The sequence below is a fragment of the Coenobita brevimanus genome, chromosome 102 (assembly GCF_032717465.1).
Source record: "Coenobita brevimanus isolate Jiangsu-jjx chromosome 102, ASM3271746v2, whole genome shotgun sequence".
Taxonomy (NCBI): Eukaryota; Metazoa; Arthropoda; class Malacostraca; order Decapoda; family Coenobitidae; genus Coenobita; species Coenobita brevimanus.
In genome coordinates this window covers 10,891,793-10,913,930 of record NC_137055.1, presented here as the reverse complement: position 1 = coordinate 10,913,930, position 22,138 = coordinate 10,891,793, and positions in this window count along the sequence as shown.

Below are 22,138 nucleotides of genomic sequence, written 5' to 3'. Positions count from 1 at the left end.
AAAAGTTAAAGTTTTCTATTGTGTCATCTAACTCAGTTCATCAGGCATGTTTTTTTTTCTGTCTGTGTTCTCCCCCTCACGATAAAACAAACAACACTCGAATGTCCGCTTTAGAATGACTTTGTTGAAACAGGCTTTACTTCCAGGTCACTCAAATGAAACGTCAAAGGTCACAGTCACAACGTTCTCTTGTTCTATTTTTCTGCTGTTAGACTTTTGTTTCGAGTAAATGTTTTCTGATCGTGGCAGTTTTCAATAACACCAAGTTTTTATATTGTGTTCTCGCCAGCAACTAAAACATTATAGATGGGGGGGAGGGAACTTCATAGTATCATTTAAGAACTGCCATACTGCATATTGTGAGATCAGTTATCGTCATATTAGCCAGTAGTGAGAGCTAGGATGGGAGAAGTCCAAGCATAACTCTGATTATTATTATCACTTGCGTCCTAAGGCGCCAGGTATATGAAAGCAATGCAGGCTTACCATGTTTTCTTGCTGGGGAAAAGGTAGAGTTAACATCTTCAGTGGACTATTATTTTGACAGCATCCAGTCCGATAGGCTTATTCTCTCATGGCCAGACCAACCTCAGCGACATTTCCAACCCATCTCCCACCCTCCCTTTTTTTTTGTCACCCATGATCGTTTCATTAGCTCCACCCCCCCCCCCCGACATTTTCATTTTTAGAAGACACGTTGAAATCTTCATTGCTTTCAGTTCACTAATCACACAACACTAAAAATCTCAGGACATACTTCCCTGCTGACCAGAATTCCAACACATACCATTCGCTCCATTTTATTACAACATTTTGCGGATCCATGGAGTGACGCGGGTCACGCGATCGACTTACACAGTTTTTGTTGTTGTTATTATTATTATTATAATGTTTGTTATTAAGCTTCGCCATATAAATGGTGAAGCTTTTTGTTTTCATCAGTACTGTATTATTATTACTATCATTTTTCCTAGCAGTTATTTTTTTCTTCGATCTTGATGACATCATACATGAGGATACCCTAGGGTAACCCAAGTCCTTGTTCCAAATATAACTGGCCTTGGCCTATTTTTGAAGGTCATATACTCATTTTTATTCGAAAAATTGCATATTTGAAACTGAAATATCTCAGAAACTAATTAAGATACAGCTATTTGGTTGAAAATCCTATGATAAAAATGTTTGCTGAACAATGTAGGCTTAATATTTTGCCATTTAGCCTAGTGGAAAGTACCGAATTGAAATCTGCTCAGTGTTTTTTCTTTGCAACAATTTTAGAGAAAACCACCAAAGCTTTAAAGCTGTAACTTTCCAGGTATATAGCTGTGATTCCTCTTATCATCTAAAAGGAATATGATTACAGTTAAGCACACATTTAGCTACTTATTGAAACAAACGTACAATTTACACTTGATTTCCTCGACACCTTTATCTTCAGATCACTTGATGTTACACAGGAAATTACCTTAGGGTCCTCATATTTTTTTTTTAAACATATAACACATGGCTGAGCTCCCCTGTTGTGGCTACACAAGAAGAACAGGTAACTAGGTATTATTATTATTGTCATTAATTCATTATCCTGGTGCAAAGGCCATGCCCTTCACAACATGTCACCAGGTTTTGTGCATACTGTTGGAAGTTAGGGCTCAGAAGGGACAAACAAATTTTAAAAGGTTTTAATGATCGTTATTCACTATGGGTCATTACCTTGTCATGCATAATCACATCCCTGCACCCACCGACACACCCATGTAACTAAATGCCATCCTCTTGATAATAACTGTGAATATTAGGTGATATGTGTACAGTACCTATCACATTTAACACGTCCAGTAGGACATGGATGTTTCCATGGCTGTATTCGGCATCATCATCCATAACACTGGGCATATTAGCCTTCATTATACTGTATATTTCATATTGTAAGGCTAAACCTCACATCACGTAAGTATCCATGAGCAACTGAATCTGAGTCGCAGATAGAAGATACAATATGCGCCGTCGCAAGCAAACTGCCATGAACTCATATGAGAATTACTATACATCTGAGGTATTGCCAGTATTCAGACTGAGCCAAGTGTGCAACATGCATCCCCCACGATGCTTGTCTTATATATTTCTTGACAAGCACTGGTACTTTATTCCCTGGTCTGTTAACATTGCGCAAGAAAGAAAAATGATTAATATTTGTATTATTTCAGCTGTTAAGTTGCTTATACGTTGCTGAAAGGTTTTTAAAATGAGCCTCTGTTTAACCATCTTTGTTCATTGGTGGCATAAATAATTCATAATCTAGATTTTCTGTGAGGTCCCCTGAGAAAAAAATAGTTTTGTATTGTAAAGCTATCAACTCTCTTTTACGTTACTGCAATGCATTTGATAATCTAACCTTTCTTTATCCTCCATTACTCAATAGTGGCACAATTACTGTTCATTGTGAGCTCTTTGTGAAGCGACCTGTCACCAGGGGGGAAGGACGCCAGGGCCCTCCATCATTGCCAAGCATCCCCGCCGCGCCAGTCATTATGGGTATAATGGTCGAGAGTGTGAGATGGAAGGCGTGTTACCGTCACCAAGATGAACACTACTTGGCTCTTCTTGTCAGCTCGGCCCAGAGATCATCGTCACTCATCTTCTCGGCCAGGTAAACAACAGAGGGTCGTGTTTATGAAGGCTCCAAAAGATTTTCTAAAACACCTAGCTGTTATTACGGATTGTTTGTTCTTCACAGTCACTTTAATATTTATTGTTATTTGATTATTGGTGGTTATATGAGTGAAGGCAAAATTATATACAAGCCATCTCATAAACTACTTCATCTTAGGAGCCTTTACAAATAATAACCCAGCGCCACTTCCTTCCTTCCTTCCTTCTTTCTTCGCCCAAGAAAATTAACTTTGATTTAGCCTTTCACTACAAAGAGAACCTCTTAAGCTCTCTTCGAGGGATACAATTAACTGCGTACAGTCGTGTGATACTCAGAATGCGATACTCAGAGTCATATATTTAAACGTTAAATCGCATGGTGTAACGCATACCCATAATTTCTGGCGATCATTTAGGGAAGGCCTGTGGATATTAGTTATGGTCAGCCTGCATCCCACAGTTCAGGGTGCAGTCAGCAGCTGTATCGGAAAACCAAATATGGTCCGTCATGGTCACGTGGATCAGAAATTAATGTCAACAATTGTTAGTTTCCATTCCAAATTTAAGCATAAGACCCTTAATTGTCGAACTGATTTGGCTAATGGTGATTGCATTTTAATTATTCTTCACACTTCAAGATTTTAACTGAATAATATTATCAGGCAGCAACAAGAGGAATTGGCAAAGACACAGCTAATGACAGCAGGTCCTGTCATGGTGCCACTGATCTGTCTCATTCGCCAAGCTAACCAGTGTTCTCACTCACGCTCACCTCATCCGTCTCGCTCCCTCACTTCACTTGTCTCATACCCTCACCTCACTTGTCTCCCATCCTTACCTCGTTTGTCTCCTTCCTCCACCTTATATGTCTCCCTCCCTCACCTAATATGTCTCCCTCCCTCACCCCATTAGTCCTACCCCCTCACCTCATTTGCCACCTTCCCTCACCTCATTTGTCTTACTCCCTCACTTCACTTGTCTTCCTTCCTCACTTCACTTGTCTCATTCCTTCACCTTACTTGTCTCACTCCCTCACCTCCCTTCTAACTCCCTGACCTCATCTATCTCACTATCTCCCCCCACCTGCCTCACTCTTTCTCACCTGTCACTCCCTTACCTCTGTTGTCTCACTTCATCACCTCACATGCCTCACTCCTTCATCTCACATGTCTCACATCTTCACCTCATTACATCATGCCTTCACGTAAGTCTCACTCACATTCTCACATCTCTTTCACTGCTTTCTCTTTCATTCCTGACCTCACTTGTTGCTCTCACTCTCGCTCTCTGTTTCCCTGCCTCGTCGTTGTCCCCAGCCTCTTCCACACATCCTGTTCTCACACTCATTCTCACCACAGCGTCCCTTTTCAATCTGCCAACACTGCTCTCACTATCACTCTTCCAACACTGTTCTCACTCTTACCCTCACCAGTGTTCTTACTCTCACTCATCCACCCCACCACTTCAGTCATGGCCATATTACCACATCCGCCTTTGTTGTGTCTCCTGTCAGAGTCTCTCCCTCGCCCCTGACTCAGCCTGACGTCACTTGTACGTAACATCAAGCACGCCCAAACTAGTGGCACAATTACCATCAAAATTTACATATACACTGGGCTTACCTTTATGCGTTGTTTTGTGCTACTGGCTAAGTATCTTTGCGTATGTAGACATCTCTTAATATATTTCACGTTTCCTTTGAACGTTGTTGCATCTTCTAGTAAGCATGGGCCGCAGCAGCCTCAAACCTCATAAATCTTTATTTCACTCTTGCAACTACCACACTATTTTATCTAGCTATGAGGTGCTTTTCGAAGTGAAGACGTTATAATATTCTTAATATACTGTTTCACTACTTGACCCTTTGTAAACTAGGTGAAATAGTCTGATAACAGCAAGATGTTAAAAAGTAAACTCCTTTTACCTTAACCTGGCTCAGATTTTTTTATTTTGCAGCTTGCTTCACGTAGCTCAGTGGCATTAATGGGCAGTGCTACAGTTTTCCATCCTTTCCGTAGCACTTCTTCATTACTAGCATCATATTCCTCAGTTAACTATCACAAATCAGTATTCAGGATGAAGAAATGATAAATTGAGGTTATATTAAAGAGTACAGTAACCTTAGCCAGTCTCCAGCACTATATTATACAGTAGTTATAGGTGATACAATAGTGTGCACTTGAAAGTATTGAGTCATTGTTTATGTATATATCAGGCAATATAGTAAAAATTCTTTAATATTTATTGATGGGGAGTCTGGACTGATAAGCGAGAATATAGGTATGTTCAGCTATGCTTTAGTCAGCACTGCACAACAGCATAACTGAATAACTGCGTATCAGTGTGGACGGGCAAACGTTGCACCGTTGCATGTCAAAATGTGATACAAAGATATGCAACGGGCTTGATCGGCCATTTGTCGGTTTTTCGCAGTCATATCAAAGGGATGATACGTCACTCAGTGCGTCAGTGTGGACGGAGAGCGTGTCATGGTTGACCCGTTGAGCGCTCATTCCTGCGGTGAGCAGCCAAGTGTACAGAGCTAAAGCTGTGAGCGTGTGATTGTGATTTTATTCGTTATCTTTCTTTCGTGTTTAATGTCTTTCCCCTTTATTGTGAAGCCCAATCTCTTTGTACTAATGGAGTGAAGTGACGAACACACTTGATCCACTGTACACCTCCATACTTGTATACAGTTTTGAAACCCACTGACGTTGTGCCTTTCTTTTCCTTTTACTGACTATATAATAAATAAATATGTACGAGGCCGCTGCCAACTGTAGAGATGAACTCATCGCTGCAGTCAGAAAGAAACTATGAGGTCCGATGGTAATACCGTGTCCTCTGCATTCATGCAGATATGCAGTGATGATACGGGGGAGTGAGTACCCGATTTAGGGCACTGTTTCACCGTATCGTATCACTGGGCGATACGCAACTATGATACGATACGCGGATACGCAGTGGCTGAATCGGTAGAGAGGCGGCCTGCAGTCCTAATGGACCCAGGATCGAATCCCGGCTGGGGCTGGGAACAGTTTAAGGATTTAAATTTCCTTAAAAAAAAAAAAAAAAAAGCACACTTTCCTGATCTACCAGATGACCCGCTGACATGTCATAAAAATACCCCAGCTAATACCAATACACCAGCCCTGTATGAGACAGCCCTAGCATGTATTCAATATGGACGGTGGGTGTTAGCGCCGTAAGTGGTGACATGTGGAGGTGTAGGAGGAATACTGGGCCTTGGGATAGGTCACTGCCCCCGAGAAATAGGCCCTGAAGCCTTTGCCCAGAGTCGGACACATAAAAAAAAAAAAAAATGGATAACCACCTTAACATGTCCAGTCATGAGCAAACGTTCTCCTATTGTGTCCTGCCTTCCATATATCTCAATACTCACCAGATGACAAGAATATCCATCATCCTCATATTCTATTGTTATGTACTTCGTATTGATATGATATAAAAATAGTTCGGTTCATATTACTCCTTTTAATGCCACAGCCCACAGAGAGGTGTTGGCGAACATTCGTTTATGGTTGTATAATCGTCTCCCTCTAAACCCTTAGCCAGTGGGAAGCGCCAAAACGTGATGTTACATACGTTGGCTTCTCCCACTGTACGAGTATATTTCAAGAACTGTGGAACATGCTTTTTGGCTTAAAATTCATGCATCTGTATCAACATATCGGCGACAAAGAGAGGTCTAAACCTCAATGGACATTCCTATAACCATTTCACTTCGAAGTAGGGCAGGAAGACGCTTGCAATAGTAGTCCCAAGTGGGCTCCCTTTGGCAACATCATTAATTTAATTAGAATTACCATCGAAAATGAAATAATTATTTGCAGGCAGAGTCACTAGTTTATGTAGTTAATCCTTTGTGAAATTCTGGATTTTGCTTTTGGTTTTAAGTAAATTCTCGAGGTAAATATCTATAGTTTCGGCTTGAGGAATGATTGTAAAAAACATTTAACATCAAAATTAACCACAGCACACTTGTCATAATACAAATTACATACTTCGTTAGCAAAGAATGACTTCCTGTATAATTATTTGTTGTCACTGGTGATAAGACAGGGGCAAATTTAGAGAGGCTGTATCTGAATGTTCCTGTTGCTGACGTAATTGGTCGACTGGAACATCCATCCTTATGTACATTGGGCAGTCCTTAGAATCTCAGGTCTAGATCCAGTAGAATGTAATCTAAATGGGGTATTTTCGTCAATAGATCGCTTTTCTTTTAGTTGTCTTAAAAATATGTTCATATTCGCCTTTTTCCTTCAGATAATTAATAGTACATCATCCATACTACTTTTATCTAAAAGAACGATTCCATTGCCTTTGTCTGGTTTTATGATCACCAGCTCCTCAGTCTTCTGTATTGTACAAATATGATGCCACTGCTGTAATGCAATGCTATTGGCAATATAAACCGTCAACTGAATTTACGAGTAAGATCAATAAGAACAAAAAGACCAATAGCCATCCCACCATTCAGTGCAGTTCGTCAACACTGCCTTGGAGCCGATCATTCAGGTAGATTCGAGTCATTCTGTCATAAATTCCGGCTGCACAGGCACGAAACCCTGCATTAGTGAGTCATTATTCTCTACCCAAAATAAGCCGTAGTGTCGAGCAATGAGCAGGCTACTGACCTACTTTGTTTTTAGTTTTGATTACATTTGTGTTCACATTTCTGAGGCTATTTTTTTTGTATTTTCATATGTATCACCTCTCCTTTTTTTTTTTTTTCCCAACCTATTTCAGTTGTTCTTATTCACTACTGCCCCTGGTGTCAAGTTTCCTAATTCAACAATGCTGCTGCTGCTGCTGCTGCTGCTGCTAATGATGATGATAATAATAACCCTTTTCTGTGATTGCTTGTGTATATTATTGCATTTAGATTGCCTGATGATGGAGTGAGTCACCTCCGAAACATTGCAATAAAGGTTATTAAATTTTACACCGAGTGCTGCTGTTTCCTAGAGAGAGAGAGAGAGAGAGAGAGAGAGAGAGAGAGAGAGAGACCCACGTAAATTTTTATACGTTTGGTCATTCATGCACGAATGACTACTGAGCCTCAAGGAATGGGTTGTAACTTGCAATACTTTGGTGATAGAAACTCCGTGTACAAACAGCTAGATAAGGAGTTTATTACAAGCTCACAGTAAAACAGTCTGCCCGTGTCGGCTGTCTGCTAAGAACCGATGCAATAACGCCGTCTTCAGGCGTGGGAGAGCACGCTGACCTAGCAAATTTAGTGGGGGCATGTATGCATTGGGGGGGGACATATATACATCGGGGGTAGACATATTGTGGAGGGGGTACACTACTCCCCCGGGTAGCTGAAATGGTGTCTCCTGACACCAGGAGTTAAATGGGGGGTGATTATAGGAGTAAGGCAGGACCGGGGAGGTTCGTACAAGGGAGAAGTATGATACAGGGGCAGTAGGGGAGACATGGCCATGTTGAGGGGAGGGAATTAGAAGGATATATACATATAAGATATACAAGGAATAATAGGTACAAATCCAGTAAGGGTCGAAGGTATACAGTATATAAACATAATGGGAATTACACAATAATAGTTTGATACATGATAAACAAGGAGTAGATATGAGAGTTCTAGTGTTGTTCTTCCTGCATTTTTTTTTTTTTTTTTGTGGATTTTCTGTAGGATACACTGTCACTGAGTAATGCATGAAAGAAATACCATCATTTTCTAGTAGGCAGAGTGCTGTTCACAGTTTGGGTAATTGTTAGATGGCAATGGTAGTCACGGAATGCGAGGGCACTAAGTACGGGGAGTTTCTACGTCGTGTGTAGGGCGTACTATGCCTGTAGCGACTCTGATTTCCTGGAGTCGACGTTCCATTTTTCTGACACAACAATGCACTGCACAGATGATGAGTAGAAAACCTATGAAAGCGATAACCACAGGGGGAAACACAACTATTGGATGAACCCATGAACGGCTGAAGGCCAGAGAAAATTGATCCATAATGAAATCACTGTCATTGAGGAAGGTGAGCATGCGCAAGTGAGGGAAGGTGATGGTAATGTTGGCAGATGGTAGGGTTGAAGGCATGTCGATTGGTTGAAAATGTCATAGGAGTGTTTACGAACAGCTTGGTGATAGCGAGTGGCGTAAGTGATGACGGACTCTGATTTGACGGTACAATAGTCAGGGGCTTTGTAGAGACCACTAGCGGGGACGGAGCGAACGGAAGAACCAGGACACATGATTGTGACAGAGATGGGAACAGCAAAGAAGAAATACTGGACATGGTTGAGGTGAGCAAGGTGGACCGGGAGGTCAGGAGCTGGGACAAAAGAACAGGCCGAGTAGATGGAATGGTTGCGAACTAAAGCAGACTCACAAGGTGTAGCACTGCTAGGGAAGATAGCGAAAAGGCGGGCAGCACAGAGACGAGAGGTCGGAGTAAGGGAGGAACATTGCTGGAGGGCTGTGGAAGAAAGGAAGGCAACGGAAAGAGGATCATGGGAGAGGAGGAAATATTCTGAAGGAACAGAGACCTGTAACAAGGAGTTGTTGAGGCGGAAAGGGAAGGGAATGATGTGGAAAAGGTTAAAGGTTATGGCAGAACGGAGAGGAATATGGACGACGACGTATGTAGTGAGAAGAGTGGCTTCGAGAACAGGATAATAATAGTCAAGGGAGGGGTAAGGGAGGACTGGGGAGAGACCGAAGGTGGAGTGAGCCCATTCCAGGACAGAACGGAGAGCTGAGACAGGTACTAAGTCAGCAGTGACACGTCCATTGATAGCATCGACCAGGATACGAACCAAGGTAGAGACTTGAGACAGGAGAGAGTCAACGGCCAGTTGGAGATTATCCATGTTGAGTTTGAGGTAGAAGAAGAAAATGTGTCAATGAGCTCAGTGAAGCTGTTACTTATGCATTGCAACTGCCAGGAGAGTGGGAGGAAAAGGTTATAGAGATACTCATTCGGGTTGTGTGTCCCCATGAGGGCCGTGAGATGGTTCCTGATTCCGGGAGCTGGTGCGCGTAGGCAGGTAGGGCAATGGCTACGTCGGCCAGGGGCGCAAGATCGTAGCGCAAGGAGACCTCGCCTCCTGAGCCGACCAAGGCCCCGGGACGTACTCCACCATCGTCCTGACCTGACCCAGACCCCAGGAGGGTCAGCACTGCCAGCAGGGAGAGCGCTAACATCGTACCTAGAAAATCAGGGTAGAGTTAATGGGGGAGGTCATGAAGAGGTTGATGGGCAGTTTGGACCGATATTGATTGATTGATGAATGAGCAGGTGGAGATGGAGAGGAAGGAGACTGAGGGATAGGTGGAGACAAGGTAGACTGAGGGATAGGTGGAGACAAGGTAGACTGAGGGATGGGAGAAAGGGAAGAGGGGGCAGGAGGTTGTGTAAGTGACTCTTCCAACACGAGGCCACGGGGTGCTCGCTTTAAGTCATCGACGTGGACCCATCTGGTGTCCTTAGTGGACAGGTCCTGGAGGTGAAATTTGTTGCCTTGTTGAGTGAGGACTCGGTGGGGCCCTGTAAATTTGTCATCCAACTTGGAGGAACGCGTATGGGAATGAGCAAAGACAAGATCGCCTACATTGATAGTGATAGGAGAGGCGGACTTATGTTGGCGCTGCAGCATGTCCTCCTGAGAGGAAGCCAAAGTGGATTGGACATACTGGTGGATTGTCTGGAAGTTGGCCAATTGTAGTTTAACATAATCATCCATGTTGTAGATGGGTTCTGGCTTTGAGGATAAGAGAGAGTATGGGAGGTCCTTGTCAAAGCCAAAGAGGACGAAGAAGGGAGATTCAGCAATGGATGCATTGATGGAACTATTGATGGAGGATGCCACTTGGGGAATCCAGTCATCCCAGGACGAACTATGGGAGCCTAGATGTCTGAGGCACTCTAAGATTTTTCAGTTGTGGCGTTCTACAAGGCCATTGGAAGCCGGATGGTTAGGCACGACATTGCACTTACTGATATGAAAGTGGCGACAGAGCTCATCTAGAAGGCTATTGTTGAATTCTGTACCGTTGTCAGTAAGAATGGTATGAGGGGTACTGAATGGGCAAATTACGTGATCTACAAAGGCACGGGCAACGCTCTTCGCGGTCTTGTCGGAGAGGGGAACGAGGACACAGTAGCGGGAGAAGTGGTCGACCGCTACGAACAAGTACTCAGTGCCAGATTCTGTGAGAGGTAGTTTTAAGAGATCGATTGAGACAGTTTCCCATGGTCGTGATGGGATTGGGTATTGTAAGAGAGGTGCCGGTAAGCCGGTTGAGCCTTTGTGGCGCTGGCAGGAGAGGCAAGAGTCACAGTGGGCATTGATATTGCGGCGCATGGTTGGCCAATAGTATTTGAGACGTGCTTGGCGCAAGCATCGGTCTTTACCTGGATGGGAAGCTTGAGGAGTATTATGAACAATATAAAGAACCTTTGATATCAGGGCAGTGGGGACAACAAGTTGGCGTACGTCGCGATTGGGCATATCATTGCCTGTTAGCAGTGTTTTCCTGTACAAGAGATCATCATCTAGCATGAACTCATCTAGTGATACTGGCAGAGTAGGTAAGGTCGAGGCATCGCCAGATTCTAGGAAATAAATGACTTTGGACCACATGGGGTCTTGGCGTTGAAAGTTTCGAACAACTTCTGACGTTAGTGTAGTGTTTTCAGTTACTTCAGGCTGCAGTGATGTTATAGCTGCTGCTACGTGACGTGAGAGTGCGTCTGCGACTATATTCAACTTGCCTGGTACATATTGAAAAGTGGGATTAAAGTCCTGGATGATGATAGACCATCTAGCTAGTCTACCTGTTAGGTTGCGATTCTTGAACAAATCACATAGTGGAAGGTGGTCTGTTTGGATATGCACTGGATATCCATAGACTATATCTCTGAAATGTTTCAAGGACCAGATTACCGCTAGCGCTTCGAGATCTGTGACACTGTAGTTACGTTCAGCGGTTGTAAGGGTGCGACTAGCATATGCTATTACGCGCTTCCTTGATGCTTCATCGAGTTGCATCAAAACGGCACCAAGTCCAGTGCCTGAGGCGTCTGTGCAGAGAAGGAAGGGTGTGGTATAATCAGGGAACGCTAGAATAGGGGCATTTACAAGAGCTGTCTTTAGCTTTTGGAAAGCCTGTGACTGGTCGTTAGTCCAAACAAAGGGCACATTCTGCTTGAGTAAGTGGGTCAGAGGAGCGGCGATCTTCGCGTAATCCCGAATAAAGCGACGATATTAGCCACTGAGGCCCAGGAAACTTCGTACAGCGTCGGTAGTGGTAGGTTCTGGAAAGTTAATGATCGCCTTAGTTTTATCCTCATTAGTATGAATGCCTTGTGCATCTACGACATGGCCTAGGAATTTGATTTTCTTTCGCAGGAAGTCACATTTACTGAGATTGATTTTCAGGCCTGCGAGCTGGAGGCGTTCAAAGACTTGCTGGAGTTTGGTAAAATGATCAGGGATGGATTTACTCACAACAATGATATCATCTAGGTAAGCAAAAAGAGAGTGTCCCATCATACCGCTGAAGCCTGAATGGATAAGTCGCATGAACACGGAAGGAGCATTTCTCAGACCAAAAGGGAGTCTCTTAAACTGAAAATGTCCGGAGGGGGTGCTAAAGGCTGTGACTGGGCGAGAGGACTCTTCCATTTCGACCTGCCAGTACCCGCTGAGGAGGTCTAAAGATGAAAAGACTACGTTATTGTCACCAAGGGATTCTAGCAAATCAGTGAGGACAGGTAGCGGGAAACGGTCTGGAACGGTGACAGAATTGACCTTACGATAGTCGACTACTGGTCTAAGGTTGCTGTCCTTCTTTGGTACTAAGAAAAGTGGGCTATTCCATGGACTGACGGAGGGTTCAATAATGTCCTGGTCTAATATGTTCTGTACCATTTGATCTGTTTGCTTTCTCTGGCTGTGAGGCAATCGATACGCTGGTATGTAAATCGGCTGAGTTCCTGGGAGTAGTTCAATCGTATGTTTGACAAGGTCTGTTCTACCCATCGGTTCACCGGGTAAGGCAACCACGTTTCTGTACGAGGTCAGAAGGTCGAGGAGTTGAGGCGTATGTTCTGGGAAATCTGTGCAAGTGAGATGTGAGAGCATATCGGGTGAATGCGTCGGTGCAGATCCCGTAGAGTTAATAGTACATACACCGATTGGCGTATCATCAGTCTGAATAGTAGGAATTGAGGAATCCTGGCACACCTTTACGGCCGCTGGGTATACTAGGAAGTCTCCAATCTTTACACCACTTTTAAGTTTTAGTGGAGCATTTGTGACATTGAGCAAGTACAGGTAGCATAAACTGTCCTCTAAGACTGTACACCACGCTGACTCATAAGTCAAGCCATTCACGCAACACGTCTCAGGTAGGGTTAGTACATCCACTCCTTCTTTCGCACCGGCAACACAAACAGAGACTTTGGTGAACTCATGCGGTAACAAAATTGTGCACGTATTCGTTACTGCACGTTTCATCTCTGCGTGTTGGAGAAGATCATGCAGACTGTGTGAGGTAGGTAACTGAGACATGTTTGAGTCAGCGATAGTGTTGTCGGGAGAGGATGTAAGAGCCATGTTCGAGGGCTGAGATGATGCATCAGGGGACATTGAGGAATTTATGTCCTTGCTCGCAGTCAGTAAAGGAATGATCTCTGTATTCTCAGATGATGATAGTGGTGGTTTGGACTGGGTTGGACTTTTTGGTAGTGATAGGGACAGAGGTAATTGAAGGACTGATTTGATCGTAAGAACAGGACGGGGACATTCCATAGTGGAAACCGGGAATCCAGAAATGTCTATACTACCACAAGCAGGTAATAATGCAATGGAATGTTGTGCCATGGTGGAAAAACCAATAAGGGCATCTGCGGGATACTGCAAGTCATTAGTGACATGAAATTTAATGAGGATAGGGGGCAAATCTCTGTGGAGTTTGACTTCAAGGGTGACTCTTCCCTTAACCTTAAACTCTGAGCCGTTAATACCACATAGGCGAATGTCTGGTGGTTCTAGGAAACTGACGTGGTTGTGATGGCGATGAATAATTTGTAAGGAATTTTCGGAGATGAGATTTACTATAGATCCTGTGTCCAAAAAGAATGACGTTGGTATGTCATGACTGCTGCCGAGAATGACTAAACCCGAGGATGTTATGGGACCTACATGGCGGATGGGGAGTTGGGTTTCTGGTTCTACGTGATATTGGTCCGGTACGGGCGCGGCGCTTCCCCCGACTGTGGGCGGTTGAGGTAACGACATTCCTCAGTGGTGTGAGTTGTGCTTGATTTGTGGTATTTGCAGTGTGGACGACGTGAGCGGGAAGGCGTACGCTGTCTGGTTTGGGAGTGAGGACGTCTGTATGTACGGTCGCAACTGGATGCTCGATGTCCAGGATGACCACAGTACCAGCAAAGAATCGAAGATTGTCTGTTCCGTCGGGCGCTAGATTGATCACGACCTGCGGTAGGAGAGCGATGTGTGGCAGGTCTGCCGCGTGTGGTGGGACGGGAGCGAGATTGGTCTGGGGTAGTGGAGGTGTGACAGACTGAGGAGGCCAAGGGTTGGGTGGTGCCCTGACGCGTGTAGTTCGAACCTGTTCTTTCATGAATGGCTTTAGTGACCTGAATAATTTTATCTCCTGGATTGAAACCGATTTCCAAGGCTAGCTCTCGCTGTTTAGGAGTAAGCCAGTGAAGGAATCTCAGGTAACCAATTAAGTCAGCAAAGTTGGTGAGTGAAAGCATTGGAACGCCATTCTTGTCTTCTAACCATTTCATGCCTACCAGTAATTGGTGCATCTCGCTACTAGTTGCTTTCATGGCGGCGGCAGCTTCGCGGAGCTTGGCATATTGCGCTGGGACGCGCAAGTCCTCATCTAGTTGGTTTAGGAGATTAATGAATCCCATGAGAGACACGGTATTTGAATGCTGGCAACAAAGGCTGATGAGTTCCGTACGAAAATCAGCAAAGGAACGAATGCTATCGAAATGTCCTGCACGGATCGCGAATCCGATGTCCGATTTACCGTGATGCAAGCGACTGAGGAGGTAAGCTACTTTGAGCGATTCCTCGGTAATTTGTCTATTATTTATTTCAGTTTCGACTTCTCTGAGGAAATCATAGACAGACCAAGTTGGGTCCTGGCCGGTAAATTTGGGACGATTGGCATCGTTGAGATAGATAGACTGTGGAGGGTTGGCCATGGCTGGAAGTGCAGAAGTGGCGGCAGGAGAGGTGTGGGAGAGAGAGAAGGTAGTGGCAGTTAAGGGCGAGCAAGACGGGGTACGAAGGGAGACAGGAGAGGGAACGACAGGGGAAGGAGTAGAGGAAGAAGAAGGGAGTGTAGAGGCAGGAGTAGAGGAGGAGGTATCTGGATTTACGAGGGTAGGACGGGGAGTAAGTGATTCTGCGGGAAGTGAAACGGGAGTCTCAGGGACAGGGCGGTGGTACTCTTTGCCACTTCGTAAATGAGTGATTGTGTTAGAGTCGGCAGACGGGGTATGAGCAGGTGATGTTTCCGGGTCGAGAGGGCTGGTGGTAAGCGGTTGACGTGGAAAGTATGACATTTAATGCGGCAATGGAAGATGAAAGGATGAAGATGGATACGTAGGTGGAAATGTATAAATAATAATGAGAGAACGGAATACACTTGGTGTGAAAATATGAATGAAGGTGCGGGGATGAATGGCTTAAATAAAATGCGAAGGATGAGATGGATAATAAATAACGTAGGTGAAGATGAAAATGGGGTAATGGAAATGAGATGGAATATTTACAATAACCAATCTGTAGAGAAAATCGAGGATAATCTCTATAGAAAGGAAAGATATACTATAGCTACACAGGAGAAACGGGAGTGTTGAGATGGATGACATGTAGGGTGGCTGGGCGTAGCTGGGCAGGGGCGGGGCGGGGCGGGGCGACAGGGCGGGGCGGCGGTGGAGAGACAGCTGAGCGGAGAGGAGAAGAGACGCCGCGATGAATCACCGGCAGGGAGTGGCGGTCTTAGGAGGCTCCGTAATGCAGACCAGACGCGGGCGACGGCGGAGGCCGGTGTTGGGTTGGGAGGGCAGATGTCGGCGCAAGGCAGGTGTAGAGCTGGTGAATTGCAAATGCAGAGAATGGTGGTGGGCAGACAGCGGGCAGACAGTGATAAGTGGCACCGTAGGGGCAGGAGCTATGATGAGTCCGGAACGGTGCTGGGAACAGGTGCAACAGGTGCGTAGGTCGGCGACGGTGACATGTGCGGTCAGGAACAAGGCGTATGGGTGCGGTTGTTTGAGAGGTGAGCACCGGTGAGAAAAATGGTACACTCGAAAAGCACAGCCAAGGTATAGAGGCAAGGAGGAGGGGCGAGGCTGGCAGATGCGAGTCGTCGTGTATCTTGTTGTATCACTAAAAATCCAAGGAGGCGGTCAGAATGTGATGGTTCGAAACACCGCTGCTACCAAATGTAACTTGCAATACTTTGGTGATAGAAACTCCGTGTACAAACAGCTAGATAAGGAGTTTATTACAAGCTCACAGTAAAACAGTCTGCCCGTGTCGGCTGTCTGCTAAGAACCGATGCAATAACGCCGTCTTCAGGCGTGGGAGAGCATGCTGACCTAGCAAATTTAGTGGGGGCATGTATGCATTGGGGGGGGACATATATACATCGGGGGTAGACATATTGTGGAGGGGGTACAGGGTTGTAATATGCCCAGAGTCGGACGCTTAGAATATGTCCATTTCTATCAGTATATCTATATGTCTCTCTATCTGTCTGTCTGTCTGTCTGCATCTATCTATCTCTATCTATCCATGTACTTATCTGTCCGTATCTATCTATCTATCTGTCTGTCAATCTTTTTTTTTCTAGCCTCCTGTCTCTCTTCCTATCCTTCCGCGTATGTAGGTGTAAAGAGGCGGTACACATTTCAAGATCACTTCGCCCCGGGACTGGCTCAGTGTTGTCATGGTAACCGTGAGTGGGCGTCATAGATCCACTGAGAGTTCACAACTCAGGACAAGGCAAATATTTATAAAGGCAGTCAATTTCCTCACTACGTCAACGTTTTATTTTTATTATATTATTGCTGACTTATCGTCATATTCTTGGGCTTTGATTTTTCGGAGTGGAAAGTGAGGCACAGCACTCCTGAACCTCCTGACTGATTAACAGTCTGGACCATACCATAATGAATATATCTTGAAGAGGAGTTGAAAGGAGTACAAAGGAGAGCAAATGACAACAGTCCTAAAGGTTATTTCGAACCTTATTTGTTCAGAGAGAGAGAGAGAGAGAGAGAGAAGGAAAGAACGCTGTGTACGAAATCTATGAGTTGAAGATCAAGACTGTCAGAACATGACGGTTGACGATCGAATTAAATGGTTTGAGTTCAATATAATATTCCTTGTCTCTTGTTTATGTCCATTCTGTCCGTCTGTCTGTCTGTCTGCCTAGCTATGTAAATCAGTCTATCCACCTATTTGTCTTTCTACCTGTCTGTCTGCCTATCTATCCATCTCTCTGTAAATCTGTCTATATAGATTTTTATGCTCCTGACTGGGAATCAAACCCTGGACCTCTTAGATAGAAGTCAGGCACCGATGCCATTCGACCACGGCGTGATTCCAGTCAGGAGCATAAAAATAAATTTGTACACACGCGTGTAATGTGCGTCCCTCCAACATCTATCTGCATATCTACCTATCTATGTCTCCCTCTCTATCTTTCTATCTGTCTATCCGTCTATTGAGGAGCAAAGAGATGCCCACACAACTACCTTACACTTCACAACGAAGGTAGGATGATTGTTAAAGTGTAAAGATACAAGCAAGTACAATTACTGGTAAAAAGAAATAATAATGGAGATATGCTGTTTGTTCCTGTGCATTCAGAGAAAGCATGGGAACTGCACCCCAATCCTGCGATATGTGTGCCGATTTCTTTGAAATCCAATCGGTCATAATGCCCTTTTCCTGATCATTTATAACTGGGAGAGGGGCTGACCCCCAAAAAATCCATTGGGTTTCACGCTTCCGAAATATTGCATTGAGGATCAGAGTCCATTATACACCATGAACTAAGATATCGAAGCCATATCTCGCTTTTTTTCTCTTTTCTGAGAAAGTTAAATTTGATGAGAGGGCTAGAACCACTAAAAATCATGGTTGGTAAGTTTAATACTCGTATAGTGGAAGACCTTTGGAGTAATCAAACGAACCCTCCTAGGGTATTTTATTCAAATCTTTCCCCACTTTTTGATAGTTTTCATTATAAGAAGGGGGTTGACTCCCCCAATAATCAGTAGGGGTGATCACGCTGCCCAAATAGCGCATTACTGATGACAGCCCATTGTACAACTTGTACTAAGAGATCAAATCCATATCTGCCTTCCTTTCACAACTTTTCAGAATATTTTAATTTGGCGAGGGAGAGTGACCCCGTTAAAAATAACAGTGGAAAGCTTCATACGGTGGAAGGTATTATGAGGGAAGCAGACGAACTAACCTGAGAAATTTCGTTGAAATCCATGTGCTCACTTTCCCCGAATTCTAATTGCTTTTTTTTTTTTTTTTTTGTGAGGGGAGCTGGCCTCCCAAGAACAACAATCATTAGAAGGGTCACGCTCCCCAATATCGTACTAAGGATGAAAGCCCATTGAACAACATATACCAAAGCTATATCTGCCCTTCTTTTCATTATTTATGAGATTTTTTCTTGTCAGGGGGTTAACCCTCCTTAATAATCATGGTTGCAAAATTGCATATAGTGGAAAACCTTCCTGGTAACCAGCCGAACTCGCCTGGCAAGTTTTATTTAGATACATTAAAAAACCTAGGAGGAGTTAAAGCACACACACACACACACACACACACACACACACACACAGCCTGAGTCTACCTCACCGGAATAGGGCGCTTTGCCTCAAATGATAGCATCCTGCATTTCAGGGTTGATAAAAATATATAATACAATATATGCCACCCAAGGCGCCGACGAAGCCCGGGGGAAATACAGGGTGGTCCGCAAATAGTGCTCCACTAGTAAAATTGAGGTATATAATGGGTTCCGGGGATGGCTCAGCTGCTGGTGTGGGCGTAGGTGTGGCAGTAGGAGAAGGAAATGAATAACTAATACATTATACACACTGACAGACTGATGAAGCTGCACCCGACACGAGAAATCACCCTCCTGGGTGAAAGAGGAGGGTTATATAATTATGTACCACCCTATATCTATAAGGGTTCTGGGCGTATTACTGCAATAGACAGGTCTCCAAGGAAGGTAAATTGTGTCAGAAATTATTTTGTTTCGCCGTATATTTCACATTATTATTAAATCTGTGATGCTTGTTTCGTTGCTCATTTCACTTTAATATTCAATCTTTTATGGCTGTTTCGTCGCTTAAATCACTTTAATAAACAGTATTATGGCTGTTCCGTCGTTTATGTCGTGTTAATATTATGGTTTTGAGTGTCTGGTTACTGTGTGCATGGAGACAATTAAATATATCCGTGTATATAGAAGTAAAAAAAAAAAATAACATAAAGAGAGAAGAAATGACATAAGTAAAGCTAACTTATACATAGCTTAACTCATTTAATCCGATGACTCATTTTATAGCTTTTGTTGCTATATTCAGATGATGTTATTTAGCAATGTGGAGACTGTTCCAAGTAAGGGAAATAGATATAGACTTCATTAATCCCTTCACTACTACGGGTCTGTCCAAAGCTGAGTAAATTCGTCTAGAGTTAGCAAGAATATAATCGTCACCTTCATTGAAAAAAAAAAAAAAAATGCACGTCATTTTTTTCATTTGGCGGGAAATCGAAAAAAAAAAAAAGAAACTGTCTCATATTCTTAATTTTCAATGACTTAGGCAGAAACCTGAGGTGCATTTTAGACCACTCACACCCTAGACCTGACAAAGGCAGCTGTACCAGTAAGTGCGCCACGTGATGAAGAATTTATTTAAGCAAAAATCCAGAAATCGCCGAAAAATGACTTAGGCATTAATATTATTATTATTATTATTTTAACGAGGGTGACGTACTGGGATTATACGTGCTTGGATTAAAAAGTTCAGTTCAAGAATGTTTACTAATTCAGACTCTCCACTCCGCTGCAGCCTGATGCATGGGCTGGGTAGTACAGCCCTCTATCTGTCTGTCGATCTGTCTGTCTACCTGTTGCCAGACGCCCAAATCCCGTAAGGGGGGCCACAAACAAATCGCCTCCATGTCATCCTGTCCCAAGCCACGTGACTCCCCTTCTAACTCACACATCCCTCTCATAAGTCTTTCCTCTCAATCCTTCAGCGTCGTCCTTGGTTTCCTTTTCCCTCACTCCCCATCCACCACACTCACATTCTCCTTGTTAGTCTCTCATGCTCCATCCTCTCCACATTGTCACACCGATTCAGTATTGCCCAACACTTTCAACCATATCCAAATGAACACCACAACACTCCTATATTCCTTGACTTGTAGGCTTGTCTGTCCATGGAACTCCATACGCTCTTGTCAAATAACTTATTTCCATTACTGTATTTGAAAAAGATCCTAAAAAATGTACAAAATAAGCATGTCTTTATAACAGTAGTAGTAGTAGTAGTAGTAGTTGTAGTCATAGCACTAGTAGTAGTAGTAGTAGTAGTAGCAACAGCCCCTGGTTCGTCTTAAATGTAAACTCAGGGGATTGCAGCCTTAAATTACCCATCTTCAGTCCACCATCCTCCTTTTGTGGGATAGGGAAGTAGCTGAGGGACGTTTTGTAACAGTAAAACATTATATGAATAAGACCATTAAACACTGCAATTAGCGGCTTTAACTGATCACAGAAGCAAACTCGTCGTCCGCGTCCCTGCATCATGACAGCATAACGTAAGCTGCCAGTACCTTCTGTCAATGTAACCTGCAAATAGAATTCCGTCAAAAGAATAGTAATCGCAGTGGTTACATTTGCTTGCAACTTGGCCCATTAAAATTATTTACCTTCATACAGCTCGTTCACATTTACCCAGGCTCTGTGAGGTCTATTCAGGGCTGTTCAGGTCAAAGCAGGTGTGGAGAGGTCCATTTATCCCCAATTAGAACTATAAAGGTAATTTAGGTGCAATGAAGCCCGCTGAAGGTGCTTAGGCCAATTTAGGTTACTCACATCAACTATTAAACTCGGTCATTGCATATGAGGTGAGCATGACAATATCAAACTTTTTTTTTTTTCAGCAATAAGAAAAAGAACAACAAGAGTAAGCACACCTTGCCCTCATATACCTTGCTTCTTTCGACGCAGGAAGAAACCTCTAGTCAGCTCATGGTGTTGGAACCTACACACATGGTAAAGCCGTCACTCCGACTGGGACATTCTAACCATGAGGCCACTAAGCGCAAAGCAGTGTAACAAACGCCCAGTAGCCATCAAAAGTCCTCTCTCTCTCTCTCTCTCTCTCTCTCTCTCTCTCTCTCTCATGTGCAGTATTTTCACTTCTCTAATGCAGTGTTTTCTTACCAGTGTTTTTCTTTCATTTGTGCTTAAACCCCTCATTTTATTATAACTGTTAGGCATGTAGTGTTTTATCATGTAATGCATCAACCCTATTCTACCTTTTGAGAGATGGGAAACAAACTCAGAATTCTTTCGTTATATAGACTTGTTATTTTAATCTCGGTTGATGGCATTTAACTTTACAGAAATGTTAGCCACAAACGATTAACAAGTTTTAATGTTTGTAAGTGCCTTCGTGTTACTGTTCATTGTGAGACTGCATTTTCCTCGCAGCCAATCCATAGCTTATTAATATATGAATGTATGTATGTATGCATGCATGGACGTATGTTTGTATATATATATATATATATATATATATATATATATATATATATATATGCATGTATGTATGTATGCTTGTATGTTTTATCTACATATGTATGTCTAACAGAGTGACGGGGAAGAACGGAGCTTATGCAAGTATTATGTTTATGTATATTCTGGGCCCTCAATTTACTTTCATGGAAGGAATAATGCCAGCAATGTTTAATATAATCACATAAAGTTCTTGGCATTCAGATATATATGCTTAACTCCTCTGCGCCACCGATACCTTTCAGAAGGGGTGAGTGTAGCCGAACAAGGAAGGCAGAAGGCGAAGGAGGTGTTTGCATACAGAGGGTGAGAGTGAGCCATGCAGAAGGAAGAGCAGGCAGGGGTAGGGATCGGAGAGGTGGCGTGAAGGGAAGGGTGGAAGGACGTGATGGATGGGGATGGAGGACACGGCTGACGGGGAATATATGTCTCATTCGTACAGCGGGCTGGTTCACGGGGACCCTGTCATTTGTCATTGTCACGACCCTACCATGTCATTTCTCGCCAGGATAATTGTGAAAGTGTTAAATGTTTTGTGTGTGTGTGTGTGTGTGTGTGTGTGTGTGTGTGTGTGTGCCAATCTTTTCAGGA